The 22,074-nt window shown below is 34.9% G+C and overlaps 1 protein-coding gene and 1 long non-coding RNA gene across 8 annotated transcripts in view; one reads left to right on the top strand and one right to left on the bottom strand.

The window, feature by feature from the left end:
• LOC137250915 (uncharacterized) overlaps positions 1–22,074 on the bottom strand; it is a 570,288-nt gene that overhangs the window by 81,354 nt on the left and 466,860 nt on the right. The window lies entirely within an intron of this gene.
• The window catches only part of LOC137250907 (uncharacterized), a 341,188-nt gene that overhangs the window by 110,468 nt on the left and 208,646 nt on the right, over positions 1–22,074 (top strand). For all 7 annotated transcript variants that reach the window (XR_010953113.1, XM_067784609.1, XM_067784607.1 and 4 more), the window contains one exon: positions 5,549–5,597. The gene's annotated coding sequence lies outside the window, so the exon portion shown is untranslated. The remainder of the gene's footprint in view (positions 1–5,548; positions 5,598–22,074) is intronic.

Below are 22,074 nucleotides of genomic sequence, written 5' to 3'. Positions count from 1 at the left end.
TTGTTAACAAAGGCTTAACCGATGGTATCGAAAGCAGCAGTTATAGGCAGCTTATAGCCCTGTTATCGATTCGTGGTCGAGTTATCGGTTTGTTATCACCCTGTTATGAACGAAATATAGACGAGTTATAGATTCGTTACTAATTTGTTGTCGATAACAAATGTAATAGATTTGCTACCAAAAAGTTATCAATTTATAACAAAAAATATCGATTTGTGTCGAAAATTTATTGACTTGTTCTCGGATTATAACCGATTTTTTATCGAAAAGATAATAATGTCTATTTGTTATCTGTTTCTAATGGGCGTGCTATCGATTTATTATCGACAAACCGATGGTATCGAAAGCAGCAGTTATATGCAGCTTATAGCCCTGTTATCGATTCGTGGTCGAGTTATCGGTTTGTTATCACCCTGTTATGAACGAAATATAGACGAGTTATAGATCCGTTACTAATTTGTTGTCGATAACAAATGTAATAGATTTGTTACCAAAAAGTTATCAATTTATAACAAAAAATATCGATTTGTGTCGAAAATTTATTGACTTGTTCTCGGATTATAACCGATTTTTTATCGAAAAGATAATAATGTCTATTTGTTATATGTTTCTAATCGGCGTGCTATCGATTTATTATCGAAAAATTACAGAACTACTTTCGAAATTTTATCGGTTACTATCGATAAAAAATCATTTTTTTTTAATCAACGTGGAAATTTTTATGCTGACGATTTATATCTCACACTTCGATAGTTTTGTATCGTTACGAGTAACTCCGAGTACATACTCGAGTATTTTGCTTAAATACCGAGTATTTTTCGTAGTCGATTACCTCATCTGGGCACAGTATCAAGGTATCGATTACTCAAGCCAAATAATGCCAAAAAAATCTTTAGAAAGAATATTGCTTTTCATTCGTAAATTGGCTTCCGGAAAAAATCATTATTAATTGGCGCTTAACGTACAGTGCTTAAAAAGTCAGTCCAAAAGTCCTCTGGAATAATTTCTGAGTCTTTTCCAAAATTTGGCGTATCGTAAAGATCTATTCGATAGTAGATTAACCAGATCTAAAGCAGCACTGATAAGGTCCAATCAGTTCGTTGACTTTAGGCTTCAGTCTTTCTTGTAAAGAAATGCGACTCACTTTTTTGGTGGGGTATTTAAAGGCGGGTATTCAGGACTAAGAATCCGAAAGCTACCATATTTTGAACGTTCCAAAGATATGAGTAAATTAACCAATTTACAAAAATCTTGCATATACGGTACTAAAATTTCATTTTACGTTAACCACTAACGCTCGCAAAGCTCTTATGCCGTGTTAAACCTTGCAAAATAGTTTCATTTGCGAGGTGTCCGTTATGAAGCGATTGCGGATTGCTTTAATAAGTAACAGATTAATTTTCATAAGTTTTACTGAGCTTTTTAATGAGTACGATACGAGTAAATATCGAGGACTTTCTTTCGATACTTATTTCGGTATCTCTTACTTTTCTCGTTTCCTTTATATGAGTACAGGTATCGAGAGCAAAGTGGTATCAGAATAACTCTACAACCAGATAAATAGGGAGCTAACTCAAAAATCTGAAACTTCGAGGTTATGAATACCACAGGGCTTATCAATTTAACACCTACCAGACCGTATACTCGATTTACTGATATTTACACTCATAAGAGAGAAAATATCCCAAACCTTGAGATTTTTAGAGTTGATCGATATGCGCACATGTAACACCTTGACTTAAACTAAGATCTAATCAAGCAAATGGTGTTCAAAAATCGCGAAGACCTCTGCCAATGAGTTCCAAGTTTTTATCAAGAATTGTATCGCCCAGTCTAGATCCACGATGTTTTGCTGGCCATTTGCAGTCTTTCATATTGCTGTCAGCTAAGCAAACGATTCGCAGTAAATAGCTCTTGTGGGTTAAGGGAATTCTGTCTGAAAGTAGATGGGATGAAGTCTGTCGAAGTCATTGGGATTCTGATATCCCACTCTCCGATTGGAGTCTAGCCTCAAATCTTAATATACTTGAGAACTTTCCTGTTCCAGCTGAATGTATGATGACGAGAACGAATTAGAGGAGGATTAATCCAAGGTTAGGCTCAATACCAACATACCTAATATTATAAATACCGTACAGCTCTTAAATTTGTTGCTCCAACAACTAAAACAGCTTAAGCATGCTATAAATCAATATAGTTTAAAAAAAAACTAAAATCACGATTTTAAATAACTTGGAACTAAAAAGTTTAAAATAATTTTCAAAATAAGTCTAAAACAATAATGAACGAAAGATACTAGTATTATTGTGAAAAAAAACATGGGCGCCTTGTGCCACATTTTTCATATGTCGAAGGCCCGATGCTTTTTTACATCATTTGTATTAGGTCGGTTGAATATTTGTCCGCTTTTCATACAAATCTTGCAATCGATTTTTGAGTAACTTCTCATTGAGCTACAAACGTGAAACTTTACACATAGGTTAGAATATCGTGACAATGCAACAAAAGGGAAAAAATCCGTTAGGTGGCGCACGGATCGAAATAATTATATAAGAATTTGAAATTTTTCAAACCAGCTTTTAAGTAACTTCTTGATGAGCTAGAGACTTGAAATTTCAAACTTAATTCAGAGGTCGATGACACGATACAAAAAGATACGCTAGGGGGCGCACGGGATGATATATTTAGAAAAATCGTGCGAAACGGAGGGAATTTTGGGATTGATTGTTATGTATGTTCTCATTGAGCTACAACTATAAAACTTCACAGATATGATAAGACGCTGAGAAAATTTAAGAAAAGGAGAATAAAATTCCGTTACGTGGCGCACGGATCGAAATATTTAGATAAGAATTTGGAAATTTGGTGTTTTGAGATCGATTTTATAGTAACTTCTCATTGAGCTACAATGAAACCTCAGAGACAGGTTAAGACACCGTGACAAAGAAACAAAAGCAGAAAAAAATTCCGTTAAGTGGCGCAAGGATCGAAAAATTTTGATAATAATTTGGAAATTTGAAACCGGGTTTTAAGTAACTTCTCGATGAGCTAGAGGCTAAAAATTTAGAGCTTAATTCAGAGGTCGATGTCAGCCGATGACACAATACAAAAAGTTTCGCTAGGGGACGCACGGAATGAGATATTTAGAAAAATCAAACGGAACGGAGGGAATTTTGGGATTGATTGTTATGTAAGTTCTCATTGACCTACAAGCGTAAAACTTAACAGATAGGTTAAGCCACCGAGAAAATGTAAGAAAAGGAGAAAATAAAAATAAAATAAAAACATTTTAAGCACTTCCTTTATATAAATGAACACAAATCAGCGAAAAATGTCTTCTTATATATCATGTCTTTATAACTTTGATTTTTAAATTTTGACATAGAAATTGCCAAAATATTCATGAGAAGTAAAAATATAAATGTGGAGCGCAAATGATTGACTAATAAAATCTACTTTCCTACCAACTTTCCAATTCAAGTAATGTGCGCTCCACTTTTATATTTTTACTTCTCATAAATATTTTTGCAATTTCTATGTCAAAATTTAAAAATCAAAGTTTAGCAAGAATATGTCTTTATATAAGAAGATATTTTTCGCTGATTTTTGTTCATTTATATAAAGGAAGTGCTTAAAATTTTTATTTTTTATTTTTATTTCAAACTTATTTTGAAAATTAGTTTTAGCTTTTTAGTTCTATTTTAGCTGTGTTTTTTTACGCGCATTACATCAACACTTAAGTTTTGTATGGACTGCTAAGTGCTTAACTTTATCTACACCACTGAAATTGTTGCGCAAAAAGTTAATACTGCTAAATTTCAATATGCATTATACTGAGTTGCAACTGAAATGTGTCTCTTCATTTGATCTCTACACTATTCTACACTAAGTGCGTGTGTGTCTACTATTCATCGCAACCGATCATTCAGGTATATGAACTATGACCAAAAGAGGTTCGTATCTCCGCTATTAAGCCCAACTCATTTTTTATAGCGAGTTTTTTATCACTGCCGCGAGTCTTCAATAATTGCCGCTAGCTGGGTCTCCTAAACATTATCTAACTAAGCGTTGCGCGCCTAGTCTAGAGAGTTACAAACATACATACAAGTGAATCTAATATAAGCGTGTTAAAAACAATACAGAAAAAACCGGGAATATCTTTATGAATTTTAATATTGAAGTTTTCAAATTTTAACAAAAGCCAATGAAAATTTTGTATGCGACATCTCTTTCTACTATACATATTAGCCGTGTTTTTTTACACGCGTATACGTTTCGTTTGTGCGTGAAAAAAATTCCTATCCTCGCTTAAGGCGGTGACACAATGACATTTTTCATATAGATGCTTTTAACACAAGCTTATGCATTCCAATAACATCGCCACAATCAACCAAGATGTTGAGTTTGTAAATATGAAGGAACATCAGACGTTGCAATTGAAGTTTATTACGCCTTGCCCATTCACATACAAAATTTCGCGAAGCACTGTTATAAACATTCTGCCTATACAACAAAAATACTTGCTAACATATTTTGTGTCGTAATCGATTTTTATATTGCAGTTTTTAATTGCGAAAAATATTAGAAAATTTACCAGCCAGTGGGAAAAATAATTTCACTTGCAAAGTGTGCCAACACCCTTAGCCAAAGCCACTGTCAAATTCTTCTTCTTATGCTTTGCTTGGAACAAAATTTGGGAGATGGCTACTTTTCAATATCAGATGGCACCAGTGTCGCTCGATTCTACCGTTCTCATGTTTCTACACGAACATATTGTAAGCCGATCATTGCTCGTTTTTAACGATTGTAATCACTACACGATGTTTATTGGACTGTGGGTACTCCATTGATTACTCTGATGTAATGCGAAGCTGGAGTATATGGTCCAGTCCTAGGACATCGCAATGTTAATTGGACCATATTTTTTGTATGGATTGTGGTTAATTTTGGAGCACTCGGTTGGTCCATAGCGAGTACTCCAAACATGCATGCATGGAGTACTCGCGATTTTTGCAGGGTAGCTACAGGGTGTACCGAAAAGCGGAGACACAACCCTCTGTTGTATTTCTGCGATAACATACAGCTGAATCAGTTGTGATAGATAGTGGACGCGCATAGAATACATGGAATTAGTGCAGGGGGTGAAACATGGACACATATTACAGTTACATCTGAGTATAATGCGTATTGAAATTTAGTAATACTAATTTTATGCCTAGCAATTTCAGAGGTGTATTTAAAGTTTGTAGCTTAGTAGTCCATATAAAGTTTAAGCGTAAACGTATATAGGCGTGAAAAAAACACAGCTATTATTACATTTTTTTATCTGCGCAAAAAATTACGAAAATCGGTAGACCCTAAACAACAGCCATTAAGTAAGTATGTAGGTAATGATCGCTTGCACCCGATCGCCTACTGTCTTCTTAAATTATAAATCCCTTAATATTTTAAATTGGGTGAACATTGCTATTAAGTTTGTTCATACCACTATGATTATTTATGAGAGAAAGCTTTGTCAATGTGCTAAAAATTTATCTTTTTGTTCCAGATATTTCCTTGAGTTTTTGCGATTCTGGATTTGAGAGTTTTAAAATCAAGTAAGTAAACTAACATGTTGTTTAAGGATAATAAATATTTTATATATTTTCGTGTTTGTCATTATTGACAATAATGCTATGTTCAATTATTTTTTTGCAACGTCAAATTTTTTTTGGTTTTCCATTTAGTTGCAAATAGCCACATACGAATGCATCTATATTGTTGCCAAAATAGCGTAATTTGCATTCTTTATTGGTGCAATCACACAAAATTGTGTATAAAGCTGTACTTTCGATTTAGAATGAAATCTAAATTGACTTGCATGTTAAGATAATGATCAGCTCTAAATTCCACTTGAAATTTATAATAAATAACAACCAGTTTTGCTGCCTAAAATGCAGGTGTTTAAATAGTAATTTTTGGCTATTGCGGGGTCAATGATTTACACGATCCTTTTGTGTTTTAATCAAACATTTAGAAAAAATCGGAGCCAACAAGACGTCGAAAAAAGTTCAAACAAACATGCTTGCAATTATACACACACTAGAAACGGGAAGGATATCGTAGAAAACACTGTGCAGCGTATTTTTTGATTGCTATTTTACTAGCTCTCAGATTTGAGTTCAATGGAATTTTAAACTTTACCAGGGTAACAAGAACTTTTTGAGAGAAAATGCTAGACTCACAAAAATGAAAAGCAAAAAAATGCTAAGTAAAATTGTTAAGGCTAAAAAAAAAAGCTAAAAGTTTAAGCTAACTTTCTATGCGTTTTATTAGTTTTTTTCCATAAAAGATATAACAGAATAAAAAATTTAAATTAATTTTTACTCCAATTTCATAAAAAATAAAAATAGATAGCAGATGCTATCTGTGTTTTAATTTAAAAGGGATACATGATAATAATACTCCACCACAGTCCACAAATTTTCGTAATATGTTTGAGGTAAATGGTTTTTTCATTTTCGAAATAAAAACGCCCATAAACAATTTTCAATAAATAAATCTAGTTTTTGTCCTATTAAAGAACCCATGAAAGATGTAAACTCTACATTCCACACTGTCTGAGAGCCTTTTTTTTTAAGATTTTGGTATGTGTTTCACACCGACTCCAAACGATATATAGCAAATGAATTTTTGGAGAGAATATTTTCATGACACTTTCTGGGCTGGCCGAACAACTGGCGATGAGTGGCCCCCGGTTAAATAAAGTTTTAAAATAGATTATTATGAATATGAATAGAGGAATTTGAAGTCAGATGGTGTCTTATTATAAGTCCAAAGCAATTTTATATGTACAATAAAATTTATAATAATTGGTACACCAATCCTTATTCAACCTCCTTGTTATAACAGCTTATGTAAGCCTGATTTTGGGTGAGCTATATATACGCCGTATATAAAAGGTCCTTGTTGTATTAGGTTTCTTTTATTAAGACCTTATGTAAGTAAGCCATATTTTTGTTGGTCCATAATCCTTATAATAAAGTTGTTATATTCTACCTTATGGCTTATAATAATTCCTTACGTAAGTTTTACTTTATATGAGCTATAACCCTTACACACAACGGTATCTTTCAAATAAATATTATGCCTGTTGACATAAGTACAGAAAAACAAAGAGTTACCATTCGTATGGATGCGATTTGCAACGGGTCGAGCCCGTCGTTTTACACAGCATATATATATGCATCATTGTATAGCTTTTTTGTCTTCGTGTGGACTAAGAAATCCTGTTAAATGTTTCTGAAATCAAAAATTAAATTTCCCGCGGAAGCGGTTTCGAAGCAGATGAAACAGCCATAGACTCGAGTGGCAAACACTCGGAATGAAAATGATATTAGGTTGATGTTGCCTTAATAATTTTTTAAATCTAGCCCAAATTCATTCGATGTTCTTAAAATTGAACCTACATAAAACTGTTTATCTAGATTTTCTATAATTTTGAAAAAAAGCTAATCAATTTCTAAAAGAAGCTTAAAGCTAAATCGCAACTACAAATCTAGCTTGAAAAAAGCTAAAGTGGCAACACTGAGGCCAAACAGGCTTTGTTAGAATTAACAGAATACATCAAACATTAAAAAGAACAGGTTGGTAACATTGTGTACATTGTTTTTCGCCCCGTGTTCACACCGTGTGTTTAGTTTGCTCCCTCCTCAATAGCCATATATTAGATGGTTTTGTTCCTAGATCTACCTGTGATTTTGACTTTAGGCGATCTTTACCCAACAATATATTTTACTTGTCACCGGTAACTTTGGCAACTACCAACCTCTCGTAGTTTCACCATTCACACGCCAACCATGTACCAAAAATTCACCAACCATCGATTCACAAAGCATCACCTACCGCAAGAACTAGCGGATATCGGAATTATTGAAGGACAACGTTACATGTTGTTTTGTTGAGACTGCGTCTGAAATGTGATAGAAATAACAGTTCCTGGCGAACGACAATCAACAAAACAAGTAAGGAAAGCTAAGTTCGGGTGCAACAGAACATTACATACTCAGCTGAGAGCTTTGGAGACAAAATAAGGGAAAATCATCATTTAGCAAAATGAACCTAGGGTAACCCTGGAATGTGTTTGTATGACATCTGTATCAATTGAAAGGTGTTAATGATTATTTAAAACGTAGTAGGCCTTAGTTCTATAGGTGGACGCCTTTTCGAGATATCGCAATAAGGGTGGACCAGGGGTAACTCTAGAATTTGTTTGTACGATATGAGTATAAAATTAAAAGTATTAATGACGGTTTTAAAAGGAAGTAGCCCTTAGTTGTATATGTGAAGGCGTTTTCGAGATATCGACCAAAATGTGGACCAGGGTGACCCAGAACATCATCTGTCGCGTACCGCTAATTTATTTATATATATAATACCACGGACAGTATTCCCGCCAAGATCCCAAGGGCTTTTGATTTCGCCCTGCAGAACTGTTTCATTTTCTTCTACTTAATATGGTAGGTGTCACAACCATTTTACAAAGTTTTTTCTAAAGTTATATTTTGCGTCAATAAGCCAATCCAGGTACCATGTTTCATCTCTTTTTTCATATTTGGTACAGAATTATGCATTTTTTTTCATTTTTCGTAATTTTCGATACCGGAAAAGTGGGCGTGATCATAGTCGGACTTCGGCCAAGATAAAGTGACTTCAGATAAGTACGTGAACTAAGTTTAGTTAAGATATATCGTTTTTTGCGCATTTTATCATGTTAACGGCCGAGCGGAAGGACAGACGGTCGACTGTGTATAAATACTGGGTGTGGCTTCAACCGATTTCGCCCATTTTCACAGAATCGTCATAGAATCTATGTTCCTACCAAATTTCACAAGGATTGGTAAATTTTTGTTCGACTTATGGTATTAAAAGTATTCTAGACAAATTAAACGAAAAAGGGCGGAGTTACGCCCATTTTGAAATTTTCTTTTATCTTTGTATTTTGTTGCACCATATCATTACTGGAGTTTAATGTTGACATAATTTACTTATATACTGTAAAGATATTAAATTTTTTGTTAAAATTTGACTTTAAAAACAATTTTTTTTTTAAGTGGGCGTGTTCGTCAACCGATTTTGCTAATTTTTATTTAGCACACATATAGTAATAGGAGTAACGCTCCTGCCAAACTTCATCATTATATCTTCAACGACTGCCAAATTACAGCTTGCAAAACTTTTAAATTACCTTCTTTTAAAAGTGGGCGGTGCCACGCCCGTTGTCCAACGTTTTTCTAATTTTCTATTTTTATACTCAGTTGAGCAGAGCTCACAGAGTATATTAAGTTTGATTGGATAACAATTGGTTGTACATATATAAAGGAATCGATATAGATATAGACTTCCATATATCAAAATAATCAGGATCGAAAAAAAATTTGATTGAGCCATGTCCGTCCGTCCGTCCGTCCGTCCGTCCGTCCGTTAACACGATAACTTGAGTAAATTTTGAGGTATCTTGATGAAATTTGGTATGTAGGTTCCTGAGCACTCATCTCAGATCGCTATTTAAAATGAACGATATCGGACTATAACCACGCCCACTTTTTCGATATCGAAAATTTCGAAAAACCGAAAAAGTGCGATAATTCATTACAAAAGACCGATAAAGCGACGAAACTTGGTAGATGAGTTGAACTTATGACGCAAAATATAAAATTAGTAAAATTTTGGACAATGGGCGTGGCACCGCCCACTTTTTAAAGAAGGTTATTTAAAACTTTTGCAAGCTGTAATTTGGCAGTCGTTGAAGATATCATGATGAAATTTGGCAGGAACGTTACTCTTATTACTGCATGTACGCTTAATAAAAATTAGCAAAATCGGAGAAGGACCACGCCCACTTTTAAAAAAAAAAATTTTTTTTAAGTAAAATTTTAACAAAAAATTTAATATCTTTACAGTATATAAGTAAATTATGTCAAGATTCAACTCCAGTAAAATGATATGGTGCAACAAAATACAAAAATAAAAGAAAATTTAAAAATGGGCGTGGCTCCGCCCTTTTTCATTTAATTTGTCTAGGATACTTTTAATGCCATAAATCGAACAAAAATTAACCAATCCTTTTGAAATTTGGTAGGGGCATAGATTATATGGCGTTAACTGTTTTCTGTGAAAATGGGCGAAATCGGTTGATGCCACGCCCAGTTTTTATACACAGTCGTCCGTCTGTCCTTCCGCATGGCCGTTAACACGATAACTTGAGCAAAAATCGATATATCTTTACTAAACTCAGTTCACGTACTTATCTGAACCCACTTTACCTTGGTATGAAAAATAAACGAAATCCGACTATGACCACGCCCACTTTTTCGATATCGAAAATTGCGAAAAATGAAAAAAATGCCATAATTCTATACCAAATACGAAAAAAGGGATGAAACATGGTAAGGTAATTGGATTGTTTTATTGACGCGAAATATAACTTTAGAAAAAACTTTATAAAATTGTTGTGACACCTACCATATTAAGTAGAAGAAAATGAAAAAGTTCTGCAGGGCGAAATAAAACAGCCTTAAAATCTTGCCAGGTATTACATATATAAATAAATTAGCGGTATCCAACCGATAATGTTCTGGGTCACCCTAGTCCACATTTTGGTCGATATCTGGAAAACGCCTTCACATATACAACTACCACCACTCCCTTTTAAAACTCTCATTAATACCTTTAATTTGATACCCATATCGTACAAACTCATTTTAGAGTCACCCCTGGTCCACCTTTATGGCGATATCTCGAAACGGCGTCCACCTATGGAACTAAGGATTACTCCCTTTTAAAATACTCATTAACACCTTTCTTTTGATACCCATATTGTACAAACAAATTCTAGGGTCACCCCTGGTCCACCTTTATGGCGATATCTCGAAACGGCGTCCACCTATGGAACTAAGGATTACTCCCTTTTAAAATACTCATTAATACCTTTAATTTGATATCCATATCGTACAAACGCATTCTAGAGTCACCCCTGGTCCACATTTATGGCGATATTTCGAAAAGGCGACCACCTATAGAACTAAGGCCCACTCCCTTTTAAAATACTCATTAACACCATTCGTTTGATGCCCATATTGTACAAACAAATTCTAGAGTCACCCCTGGTCCATCTTTATGGCGATATCTCGAAAAGGCGTCCATCTATAGAACTTAGGTCCACGCCATTTTAAAATACTCATTAATACCTTTCATTTGATACCCATATCGTACAAACGCATTCTAGGGTCAACCCTGATCCACCTTTATGGCTATATCCCTAAATGGCGTCCACCTATAGAACTATGGCGCACTCCCTCATAAAATACTCTTTAATGCCTTTCATTTGATACACATGTCATACAAACACATTCCAGGGTTTCCCTCGGTTCATTTTCCTACATGGTTATTTTCCCTTATGTTGTCACCATAGCTCTCAACTGAGTATGTAATGTTCGGTTACACCCGAACTTAACCTTCCTTACTTGTTTGTCATAAAGTCAACGCACCTACCAAGTTTCATCTCTTTATCCATCTTTGGTAATGAATTATCGCACTTTTTCGGTTTTTCGAAATTTTCGATATCGAAAAAGTGGGCGTGGTTGTAGTCCGATTTCGTTCATTTTGAAAAGAGATCTGAGATGAGCGCCCAGGAACCTACGTACCAAATTTCATCAAGATACCTCAAAATTTACTCAAGTTATCGTGTTTACAGACGGACGGACGGACGGACATGGCTAAATGAATTTCTTTTTTCACCCAGATCATTTTGATATATAGAAGTCTATATCTATCTCGATTAGTTTAAGCCGTTACGGATTACCGTTATGCGAACAAAGTTAATATACTCTGTGAGCTCTGCTCAGCTGAGTATAATAAAGGAATTAAGTCAAAGTCCACAATCACGCTAACCAATTATCGCAATCCCAATCACAGTTCTCCTCATAGCAGAACAGTTAGCTGCAACAGTTCGAATCAATGAGATCTACTACGAGAAGTACTGCTGCAAATGCTCCCCATAAGGTAAGGTTGAACTGGCCGGTCCATGAGAACCTCGCATATACTGAATGAGTCCGTAGTGTTATCTCGCAGTAGATAGCAGCATAAATCATGGATTCATTAATGCTAAAAATAGCCGCCTCTATGGCAGTTTTTTGTGAAATATAGTCTAACTTAGCTTCAGCCGAAAAAGAACATCAATATACTTAAAAAATATACTTAGAATAACTTCTAAGCGAAAATTACCTTTCGGCGTCGATATAAAATATGTAGCTTCCTAGGTTAAATTAAAAAGTAGAACGACGCAAATTGGAAGAGAAGCTCGGGCTAAATCTTTCCGGAGATGTACCGGATTTCACAACCGCCGTTATTTGGTATTTGAATGCCACTATCGGAAACCGAACGAACGACACCCAGATACTCTAAAATTCAGTAAGTGACAGCGATGATATCGCTGCGATTCACTTCTATATTCTAGTCACTGTGACAAAATCATCGATATATGCATATCTGGGAAGTATATATGGGGTATTACATCCCATTTCGACCAATTTGAACCCGACTGCTTTAGAATTGGCTGAAAGTTTTTCTTCTTTTTCCAGCTTACGAAAGACGTTTTTCAGAAGTTTTTTAAATTTTTTCATCCAACTTAAAAAAAGTTATGAATTTAAAAAAAACACCGTTTTTGTTTTCAAAATGCTATCACTTTTTCAAAAATTTACCATTTGGGATCTTTTTTTTAAATTTGTTTTTAAATGTACTTTTCGGAAAAAATTCAAAAAAATTTTTAAAGTTTTTTTTTGTAATTTTTCAGTTTTTCGAGATTTTTCGAATTTCGCCCTTTTTTTTCTCATAAAAAACTTCAATCAATTCTGCAATCATCCCCACTAATCCCGGAGTGGGCCAAGAATTTTTTTTATTTTTATTTAATTGAAAAAAAAAACTTAAAATTTTTTTTTGTATTTTTTCCGAAAAGTACATTTAAAAACATATTTAAGAAAAAAAAATGATCCCAAACGGTCAATTTTTGAAAAAGTTATAGCATTTAAAAAAAAAACAGTTTTTTTTTCAAAATATTTAAAACTTATTTTGAGTTGGAAAACGGTGTTTTTTTTTCAAAATGCGCTAACTTTTTCAAAAATTTACCGTTTGGGATCATTTTTTTTTTTTAAATATGTTTTTGAATGTACTTTTCGAAAAAAATACAAAAAAAATTTAAGTTTTTTTTTTCAATTAAATAAAAAAAAAAATTCTCGGCCCACTCCGGGATTAGTGGGGATGATTGCAGAATTAATTGAAGTTTTTTATGAGAAAAAAAAAACTTTAAAAATTTTTTTGAATTTTTTCCGAAAAGTACATTTAAAAACAAATTTAAAAAAAAAGATCCCAAACGGTCATTTTTTGAAAATGTTATAGCATTTTGAAAACAAAAACGGTGTTTTTTTAAATTCATAACTTTTTTTGAGTTGGATGAAAAAATTTGAAAAACTTCTGAAAAACGTCTTTCGTAAGCTAGAAAAAGAAGAAAAACTTTCAGCCAATTCTAAAGGGGTCGGGTTCAAAATTGGTCGAAATGGGATCGAATACACCATCTATATCTGTTACCATATTTACTAATGCGGGACGTTTTGGCATCAGCTAACCGCTCACCGGCTCACCGTTCTCCAATTTAACCCATAATTTTGGCTTATCACCATCAAGCCAACTTCTTACAACGAACCATTTTCTCCGCACCAGTAACCGCTGATCAAAGATCACCCATCACCACGTTCGAGTAGTTACAACTCGTCACCGCGCCTGCGCATATCCATACAAATTCGGTAAATTCTTTTGCCAACTTCCACCCAGAGAACGCTGATATGACAAGAGATCCAACTGAGTGGAAAATGTTTTCGTAAGTTGGAAACCTATTGCCGTTATGCAGAACTGCTTTATATTGAAGTTATAATCGTGTTCGGTGTAAGAGCCGAAAATACTGCTACGTTGCTGTGTAAAATTGGAAATGGAATGCTTGTAGATCGAGATTTTTCTTAGTATTTAAAAGTGTGGTCTCTTATTAGTTTTGCACACAGGCACTTCCGCCATGTACCAATCAAAACAATCAAAGCAATCATTCGATACCTGGAATTGCAATTGGAGCTTGATTTCGAGAAATCAAAATAATAACGCCCCAAAAGAAAAATCTGTCATAAAACTATGAAAATGCAATTTTGTCATTTTTCTGTCAGCAATTCGCGCTTAAATTTACATAATCACCTCCGCAATTGCAAAAAAATGTATTGTTAATGAAGGCGATTGCTCAGCCCGTTCGATTTCTTCATACTACAATAAATCTAAGAAAATGGCTAGACAAAATTGTCATATATCATTGCCAATAGCGACATTGTTTAACATCAAATATTAGCTTCGCTGTTACATTGCACGGCTCTTTATTGCTTACTTATCCAAATATTTGCAATTGTGTCAAACATAAAATTGGTATACGTTATTTTTGTTATGAAAAAAAAAATTTTAACTAATAACTAACTCAAAATTGGAAACTTCCAACTGCATCATAATCGATGCATTAATGGGCGGTATTGGGTGGGCGTTGATATTTCGCTGGCATGTATGCATTGTTTGTGCACCCAAATTTGTCTATATATAATATGTATGTATGCATGTAAATGCAGTCTTATGATTTTTTAAATTCCGAATACCTGTTGATGATTATTTTGTTTGATAAACGCTTTGCTCCTTAAATACAATTTTTTTAGGTGCCGTGAGTAGAGTCGAAATTCCTCGGCAATAAATTGCTGCACCTTGTTATTAAAAGATGTACATATTGTAACGAATTCTGGGGAAATTCCGCTTATTTGAAACCTTCTGCTAACGTTCGAATCGCTGAACTGTCGAATAAATAACTCCAATATTCTGTATTGCAAAATAGTCTTTATTAGACCCCTTGGGGGTAGTACAATTATACTTCACTTCGCAACTAATAGCGTGTTTAAATCAAACTGATTAGTTATTACTCAGCTTGCGCTGCTTTTATACTCTCTGTTGCCTCGTCCGCATAATTCTCCAAAGGTCTAGACGTTTCACCTTCTTGAACTCTTGTATCTCCTGCTTGGTAACTTACTTATATGAGTGTGTATGTGTGTTTGTGTGAGATATCTCTTCACTTCGAGCTGCTGGTTATGTGTGTGCATGTAGTTCTCGTCGCCTTCCATGTGTGTGTGTAAATGATGATTTATGTGTTCATGTACACAAGTGTAGCTTGCTTTAATGTTTTTGTTGTTGTGCCTGTATTTACTAACAGCTTTGTGATGCTAAAATTTATCACAATATTAATGAAAACAGTTTCGTGAATTTTTTTTTAAGTTTTTTACATTGATATTAGAGAAAAATTACAAAGTTCACAAACGGCGATGGTTACTAGGACATGTTTCTGAATTTCAGTTTATCATCAGCTAGCTTCTCGGGGGCTGAGTACTGAACTCGAAATCTCCAACATTCATACTTTATACTAGTGTAAAGGCAGATACACTCAGTCATGTGAATGCCCCACTGTTCGCTTTGTAGTTATCGAGTTGCCTCATTGACATCTGGCAGCTGTGTGTAATTTGCCAAAACTGAGATTTCTTGTAATTTTTGCTTATTTTTTATTATTTGATATATTCCAGTTGGAATATTATGAAGCTTATCAAGAAACGCCAAAACTACGTACCCCAGAAAACAAACTTCGCGTGAGTTAGCTCCGAGAAGATTTAGACTGAACTTCTTTTCTTCTCTTTGGATGGGATATGTCGATATACCGACTCAGAACGGCAGCTGCATGGTGTAATACAAAGCATTTATTTTCATATTTTTCCCCACAATTTAAAAAACATTCCAGTCTATTTATTACATGCAGAATGGCGAGAAATGACAAATACTTCCTTACATTTTAAAATTTTTGTTTTGACAAAAAATTTTTTTTTGGATTATTTCGGTTTTATTTTTTAATTTCTTATAGCGTTTTCTTTTTAGTTACCTTCATTTTGTACTCTTAATTTATAAATTTTGAACTAGGTATTTTGTGAAAGGGACACACCATAATGTAATAATAAAGGTGATGTCAACAACATAACCTCACTTTTTCGGCAGCTCTAAATGCCAGTATTTACATGTATTTCAAAAGTAATAAATTTGGATTGCTTAATTTTTCTTACAAATTCTTTAAATAAATTAGTTTTCTGCAAAATATTGTACGATCGTAGTAGAACTCAAATGCATTTCTGTATGATAGACAATCTTCTAAATTATGCATGCCGAACTTGTCAGAATAAGGGAAACGTCAACGGGATGAGAACACCTGAAAAAGAAAACGTCAATACAGTGGTTTCCATGCCAACACTGTATGACTTTCCAACCAGCTAACAGCTGACTTTTTGTAGTTAAATAGAAGTTAGATACTTTCCGGAACCTCCAAAAAAGTCAACTATTGACTGGCTAAGTATTTTCAGAAATGAGCAGTTTTTTTTCTACAATTTTGCAATTTTTCTCTAATATAAGTAACAAAAAATGTATTTAATGCCAGCAAGTTTTGTTGTAGAAACTTACCTTTGTTTTATGTTGTCACACAATTTTGACAACTTTTTGTTTCTCTTGATTACTTTGAAATTTTTGTGTCAAATTTACATACGAATACTGGAGAATATTGGAACAATTCAATTTGGAGCAATGCAATTGAAGTAAATGCATTTATTTGCTGCAACAAATGTACACACCAAAGCTATAATACAGAATTTATTGTTTTGCCGTGGGCTTGTGTGTCTGTACAGTTGTCAATAAATTGCAGCAGGTAATATGCAAATGAAATGACAACCAAGGGGGCAAATGGGCTATACGCAGTAGACAATTATTTTCGTTTTGACCAAATTGCGTCTGAGGTCAAGCGTGCGTACAGGAGAATGCGTGTTACATCGAAATTTATTTTAGTTGTTGTTTTTGCTACTAACATGAGTTTATATGTATGTAAATTCGAGCAACATAAAAAAGAAGAACATGTACATTAGGGTGGGTCGATTTGTATGGACGAAAGTTAACCGATTTCGCGCCATCGATTTTTCGATAGGATTTGGGCTCAGGTAAAAAAGTTCCACTACGCATACCCAAAAAAATTTATTTCGAGCATGCGAAATTTCCTTTTTTTGACTTTTTTTCGACTTTGATTTTTAAGGTTTTTTCATGACCTACAAAAAAAAAATGTTTTTTTTTTTCAAAAAACTGTTATCGACAACGTTTTTCGGGGACATTTTTGCGTCGGACAGGGTATACATATGAAAATTTTTTTAGTAGGCCATGAAAAAAACCTTAAAAATCAAAGTCGAAATAAAGTCAAAATAAAATAATTAAAAAAAAAAACTTTAAGTTAAACGGTTTTATTGAAATGAATACTTACATTAAGTAATAATAATACTAAAAGCTAGAAAATAATTAGGTAGGTCCTAGGTACTAGTCATCACACTCCTCATCAGTCTAGGGCGTTGATCAGAAAATTAAATAAAAGCGTTGGACGCGTGAAATTCCTACAAACGTGAGGCGTAGCATACCCATATTAAGGTTCAGTTGGTCTTATATATAACTATCAATAGAAATTTGACGCGTCCGACGCTTTTATTTAATTGTCTGATCGACGTCCTAGATTGATGAGGAGTGTGATGAGGACCTACCTAATTATTTTCTAGCTTTTATTATTATTATTATTACTTCATGTAAGTATTGTTTTCAATAAAACCGTTTCACTTAAAAGTTTTTTTAAATTAATTTATTATCAAGTTTTTAGTCTTTATTTAATTGCCTATTATTTCTCATTCTATTTAGTTCATTTAGTTACTCAATATTACAAGGACTCTTTCCTGACAATTTTTTGCAATCTAAGTCCTCAATATATAATCCTTCCACAGACATTACTCTGCGCCACGTATGCTTGTACGTCCACGAACAACAAAATATTTTGATGTCACTTCTACCGCACTGTATGTAATACTTGTTCCAAATACGAGCCAAATCGGACATCATAGGCGATTTTTTTTTCATAAGTCGCTTTCTATTCTTGTTTGTATATGTATTCCAAATATGAGCCAAATCGGACCACAAACACGATTTTTTTGAATATCTCGATCCTTGCGCCACTTAGCGGCGATATTTTTATACTCAGTTGAGCAGAGCTCACAGAGTATATTAACTTTGATTGGATAATGGTTGGTTGTACAGGTATAAAGGAATCGAGATAGATATAGACTTCCATATATCAAAATCATCAGTATCGAAAAAAAACTTGATTGAGCCATGTCCGTCCGTTCGTTAACACGATAACTTGATTAAATTTTGAGGTATCTTGATAAAATTTGGTGTGTAGGTTCCTGGGCATTCATCTCAGATCGCTATTTAAAATGAACGATATCGGACTATAACCACGCCCACTTTTTCGATATCTAAAATTTCGAAAAATCGAAAAAGTGCGATAATTCATTACCAAAGACGGATAAAGCGATGAAAATTGGTAGATGAGTTAAACTTATGACGCAGAATAGAAAATTAGTAAAATTTTGGACAACGGGCGTGGCACCGGCCACTTTTAAAAGAAGGTAATTTAGAAGTTTTTCAAGCTGTAATTTGGCAGTCGTTGAAGATATCATGATGAAATTTGGCAGGAACGTTACTTCTATTACTATATGTATGCTTAATAAAAATTAGCAAAATCGGAGAACGACCACGCCCACTTTTAAAAAAATTTTTTTTTAAAGTCAAATTTAAAAAAAAAGTTAATATCTTTACAGTATATAAGTAAATTATGTCAACATTCAACCCCAGTAATGATATGGCGCAACAAAATACAAAAAAAAAAAAAATTTCAAAATGTGCGTGGTTCCGCCCTTTTTCATTTAATTTGTCTAGGATACTTTTAACGCCATAAGTCGAACAAAAATTAACCAATCCTTTTGAAATTTGGTAGGGGCATAGATTTTATGACATTAACTGTTTTCTGTGAAAATGGGCGAAATCTGTTGAAGCCACGCCCAGTTTTTATACACAGTCGACCGTCTGTCCTTCCGCTCGGCCGTTAACACGATAACTTGAGCAAAAATCGATATATCTTTACTAAACTCAGTTCACGTACTTCTCTGAACTCACTTTGTATTGGTGTAAAAAATGGCCGAAATCCGAATATGACCACGCCCACTTTTTCGATATCGAAAATAATGAAAAATGAAAAAAATGCCAAATTATATACCAAATACGAAAAAGGGGATGAAACATGGTAATTGTATTGGTCTATTGACGCAAAATATAACTTTAGAGAAAAACTTGGTAAAATGGGTGTGACACCTACCATATTAAGTAGAAGAAAATGAAAAAGTTTTGCAGGGCGAAATCAAAAGCCCTTGGAATCTTGGGAGGAATACTGGTCGTGGTATTACATATATAAATAAATTAGCGGTACCCGACAGATGATGTTCTGGATCACCCTGGTCCACATTTTGATTGATATCTCGGAAACGCCTTCACATATACAACTAAGGGCCACTCCCTTTTAAACCCTCATTAATACCTTTAATTTGATACCCATATCGTACAAACACATTCTAGAGCCACCCCTGGTCCACGTTTATGGCGATATCTCGAAAAGGCGTCCACATATAGAACTAAGGCCCACTCCTTTTTAAAATACTCATTAACACCTTTCATTTGATATCCATATCGTACAAAAAAATTCTAGAGTCACCCTTGGCCCACCTTTATGGCGATATCTCGAAAAGGCGTCCACCCATAGAACTAAGGCCCACTCCCTTTTAAAGTACTCATTAACACCTTTCGTTTGATGCCCATATTGTACAAACAAATTCTAGAACCACCCCTGGTCCACCTTTATGGCGATATCTCGAAAAGGCGTCCACCCATAGAACTAAGGCCCACTTCCTTTTAAAGTACTCATTAACGCCTTTCATTTGATGCCCATATTGTACAAACAAATTCTAGAGTCACCCCTGGTCCACCTTTATGGCGATATCTCGAAAAGGTGTCCACCCATAAAACTAAGGCACACTCCCTTTTAAAATACTCAATAACATCTTTCATTTGATACCAATATCGTACAAACAAATTCTAGAGCCACCCCTGGTCTACCTTTATTGCGATATCTTGAAAAGGCGTCCACCCATAGAACTAAGGCCCACTCCGTTTTAAAGTACTCATTAACACCTTTCATTTGATGCCCATATTGTACAAACAAATTCTAGTCACCCCTGGTCCACCTTTATGGCAATATCTCGAAAAGGCGTCCACCCATAGAACTAAGGCCCACTCCCTTTTAAAGTACTCATTAACACCTTTCATTTGATGCCCATATTGTACAAACAAATTCTAGAGTCAACCCTGGTCCACCTTTATGGCGATATCTCGAAAAGGCGTCCACCCTTAGAACTAAGGCCCACTCCCTTTTAAAGTACTCATTAACACCTTTCGTTTGATGCCCATATTGTACAAACAAATTCTAGAGCCACCCCTGGTCCACCTTTATGGCGATATCTCGAAATGGCGTCCACCCGTAGAACTAAGGCCCACTCACTTTTAAAGTACTCATTAACACCTTTCGTTTGATGCCCATATTGTACAACCAAATTCTAGAGCCACCCCTTGTCCACCTTTATGGCGATATCTCGAAAAGGCGTCCACCCATAGAATTAAGGCCCACTCCCTTTTAAAGTACTCATTAACACCTTTCGTTTCGTGCCTATATTGTACTAACAAATTCTAGAGTCACCCCTGGTCCACCTTAATGGCGATATCTCGAAAAGGCGTCCACCCATAGAACTAAGGCCCACTCCCTTTTAAAGTACTCATTAACACCTTTTATTTGATGCCCATATTGTACAAACAAATTCTATAGACACCCCTGGTCCACCTTTATGGCGATATCTTGAAAAGGCGTCCACCCTTAGAAATAAGGCCCACTCCCTTTTAAAGTACTCATTAACACCTTTCATTTGATACCCATATTGTACAAACGCATTCTAGAGTCACCCCTGGACCACTTTTATGGCGATATCTCGAAAAGGCGTCCACCTATAGAACTAAGGCCCACTCCCTTTTAAAATACTCATTAACACCTTTCATTTGATGCCAATATCGTACAAACAAATTCTAGAGTCACCCCTGGTCCACCTTTACGGCGATATCTCGAAAAGGCGTCCACCTATAGAACTAAGGCCCATGCCCTTTTAAAATACTCATTAACACCTTTCATTTGATGCCAATATCGTACAAACAAATTCTAGAGTCACCCCTGGTCCACCTTTACGGCGATATCTCGAAAAAGCGTCCACCTATAGAACTAAGGCCCACTCCCTTTTAAAATACTCATTAACACCTTTCATTTGATGCCAATATCGTACAAACAAATTCTAGAGTCACCCCTGGTCCACCTTTATGGCGATATCTCGAAAAGGCGTCCACACATAGAACTAAGGCCCACTCCCTTTTAAAGTACTCATTAACACCTTTTATTTGATGCCCATATTGTACAAACAAATTCTAGAGACACCCCTGGTCCACCTTTATGGCGATATCTTGAAAAGGCGTCCACCCATAGAACTAAGGCCCACTCCCTTTTAAAGTACTCATTAACACCTTTTATTTGATGCCCATATTGTACAAACAAATTCTAGAGACACCCCTGGTCCACCTTTATGGCGATATCTTGAAAAGGCGTCCACCCTTAGAAATAAGGCCCACTCCCTTTTAAAGTACTCATTAACACCTTTCATTTGATACCCATATTGTACAAACGCATTCTAGAGTCACCCCTGGACCACTTTTATGGCGATATCTCGAAAAGGCGTCCACCTATAGAACTAAGGCCCACTCCCTTTAAAAATACTCATTAACACCTTTCATTTGATGCCAATATCGTACAAACAAATTCTAGAGTCAACCCTGGTCCACCTTTATGGCGATATTCTTAAATGGCGTCCACCTATAGAACTATGCCCACTCCCTCTTACAATACTCTTTAATACCTTCCATTTA

The sequence above is a fragment of the Eurosta solidaginis genome, chromosome 4 (assembly GCF_040869045.1).
Source record: "Eurosta solidaginis isolate ZX-2024a chromosome 4, ASM4086904v1, whole genome shotgun sequence".
Lineage (NCBI taxonomy): Eukaryota > Metazoa > Arthropoda > Insecta > Diptera > Tephritidae > Eurosta > Eurosta solidaginis.
Note: the sequence above shows the minus strand (reverse complement) of the source record. Positions and strands in the feature narration are given on the sequence as shown.